General features: G+C 37.8%; 1 protein-coding gene across 7 annotated transcripts in view; it reads right to left on the bottom strand.

Moving 5' to 3' along the window:
* ADAM23 (ADAM metallopeptidase domain 23) overlaps positions 1-3,201 on the bottom strand; it is a 215,704-nt gene that overhangs the window by 113,940 nt on the left and 98,563 nt on the right. The gene's annotated exons all lie outside the window — the stretch shown is intronic.

The raw sequence follows: 3,201 nt of genomic DNA on the forward strand, positions 1-3,201 counted from the left end.
TGCGGCGAGAGGGCTAGCGCCCCGAACCCTGCAACTATATACACGTAGAACTATAAATTACAACTATTACCTATACTTACAGTGAACTATAATTAAACTAAACTAGAAAAACAATGAACAAGAGGAAGCTAGGACGTGTCTGAGGACACAGGCGTAGCCGCCACTCCACATTCCAACGACCGACATGGCGGTAAGAAGGAACTGAGGAGGCGGGCCGGGCTGGCAGCAGGTATATATTAACCCGCTTATGGCGGCCCACTCTTGGCGACCCTGCCGACCCGCTGGGAGTTGCTAGATTAAAAGTCGTTCCACACGATTGTGCACGGCGGCTCGGTACACCTACTGGAATGAATATGAGCAATCACTCGAAGAAGAATAGAGGATGTTTAAACAAATTGATAAATAGGTCCCCAGGCCAAGGATGGTATTCATCAAGGGTTCTAAAGGTACTCAAATATGGAATGCGAGAACTATTTACTGAGTTATGTAACCTATTGCTTATATCAAGCTTCTGTACGCTCTGGAAAATGGGGGGTAAACAGTGAGATGACAAAAATCTGCACATGATACAAAATTACACAAAATAGTAGTCCAAAACTAACCAAAGATATTACAAAAATGAGCTCACTAAACTGAAGTGACTGGGGCAACAAATGGGTAGATGAAAATCCAATGTTGATAAGTGCAACAATAATGCACATTTTGAAAAATAATCTGAACCAATATACAAAATGATGGGGTCTAATTAGCTGCTATCAACGATCTTGAGTCATCAGGATAGTTTTCTGGAAAAAATATTCTCTCAGTGTCCGCAGCAGCAAACAGCTTAAACAAATGTAAGGAAAGGCGACAGATAATAAGACAGGAAACTAGAACGCCAACAGATAAATCCAGGGATAATTCAGAGATGACTACAGGGGGAATACAATAGATATGTATAAAATTATGAATGGTGTGAGAAAGTGATAAGTGTTATTTACGCATGAACAGATGAACCAGTCAAACCAATGAAAATAAAGGCAGCGGTTTTATAGAACAATATACAATTAAAACCTTGTGGAACTTAAGTTTGCAAGAAATGTAGCAAGCAAAAGTATAAATTGATTCAAAAAAGAAATTAGATAACCTCATGGAGGAAGGCCCATCATGCTATTGGCCAAGATGGTCAGGAGTTACTATCCGCTGCTCTGGTGTCCCTAAACCTCTGAATGCCCAGAAGCTGGATGGATGACAAGGGATGGAATCACTGATAAGTACCCTGTTCTGTTCATTCCCTTGAAGTCTAGCACTGCCTCTGTCGGTAAACAGGATTAATGCCGCTAGATGGACATTGTGCGTTCTGACCCGTATAGCCATTCTTACTATTCAGGATGTCAGGATGAGTGATTGCCAAGTTCATTCTGGCCTGAAAATCTAAAAATATAGTAAAGAATCTATGAATTGGCATCAAGGAGAATTACTCACATGGACTTTAAGTGTTCACCAATGAAAGGGTTACGTATTCGTAGCCCTTCAGATTTTAAAGGTAATATTGTACATTTCCAAATTGCTCTTTTAGAGCTACTTCTACAATCTACTCTACAAACAAAAATTCTGCAGTGTGTATCAGAGAGTTGAAATTTTCCCCTTTATATTTAACAGTGAAGACGTGCAATACATCTATTTTTTTCTTACGTAAAAAAACAAAAAAAAGCCAATAGTTTATAATGCACTGAAGAATTTAGAACATCTCGGTTAGGAGACATTCTGACATTCTAATATTTGTGTTAAATCAGAGACTGAAACAAAAAGAACCAGACAAGGAACAGAGAGGAAGAGAGAGAGAGAGAGAGAGAGATTGGCAGAATACTTGTACTCTTAGTCTACGTTATAAACCTAAGAACATTTCTTTGGCATTCAAATATTTTGGTTAGGCTCTTGCTACCAAAAGGTGGCACTTCAATATCCCTTTCATATATTATTAAGTTATTATCCAATTATTAAAAAAAAAAACACTTAAATCTCATTTCTTCTGAAACCGAAGTGCTTGAAAAGATATATACCTACATGCACATATACAGTAGACATGTAACACTAAAAAAATAAACTGGATAAATAATTTGTGCTTGTAAACCAGGTCAACAGAAATTTTCAATACATTATTGTAAAAAAAATCTGCAGACTTGTTCCTTTCTAAACATCTACATTTTACATAACGCTGAGGCGCAAATCAAGCCCTCCTACTGAACAACATGCAGCAGGGCCAAAGTTAAAGTAGAAAACTCCATAATCTTGAGGCTACGGGAATTCTACTACATAATGTGCTGGTGTAGTGAGTAGATGGGTAGGTTTTGTGGTCCCATGTGGTAGTCAGGGGGCATGGCCTATTCAAACCATGGGTAACCTGAGTTTGGGGAATTTCCCCGGGCACCCCACAATATCTGTTGAGAGGCCTAGTAGATCTATACTACTCCCCAAGCGCCGCCTTTCTGATTTAATCCGCTGAACAGGCAGGGTGCTGACATTTTGATAACCCTATCTTACTTGGCACAATTAATGAAAGCAGTAACATTTAAATAGAAATGTCAGCTGATCTAGTTTCTTTAATATCTCCTCAAGGAAAAAAAGAAATCAGAGCAGAGTTCTTTGTAAATATAATACATCTTGCTTAATCCAATGGCAAGATTTATTGTTTATTTCACTACCCTGCCTATTTATAAGCATGGATTTACCAGAGTTAAATAACGTGGACTAAGAGTACAAGAAGGAAAAAAAAAAGAGAGAGAGAGAGAGAGAGATAGCTTCACGTGCATATCTTACTGCCCAAATATCAAAGCTTTTTACTCTAAATTGTGTCCTACCAGTCTCAGCCTGTTTCTTTAATCCTTAAAAGATGGAATTTAATTTTTAAATTCTAACAGTACTGCCACTTAACAGTTAAATATATGTTAACATACATCTTAAGTATACACACACATACACACACACACAATACATATTAAAACACTAATATAAATAATATATATTAATTTGGTAATGTTTGTAAAGTACTTTAAGTATTTAAAGTGCTGTCTAAAATGCTAGGTATTATTAACTACTATGGGCCACATCATGTCTTTCAGCTTAGCACTAGCAAAGGGTAGCTCTGGGGGTACAGAACCTCAGGCCAGGTCTACACTGCGACTTTAAATCGGTTTAATGGCCGATATACCGATTTAACGC

The sequence above is a fragment of the Chelonoidis abingdonii genome, chromosome 10, assembly GCF_003597395.2.
Source record: "Chelonoidis abingdonii isolate Lonesome George chromosome 10, CheloAbing_2.0, whole genome shotgun sequence".
Classification (NCBI taxonomy): Eukaryota; Metazoa; Chordata; order Testudines; family Testudinidae; genus Chelonoidis; species Chelonoidis abingdonii.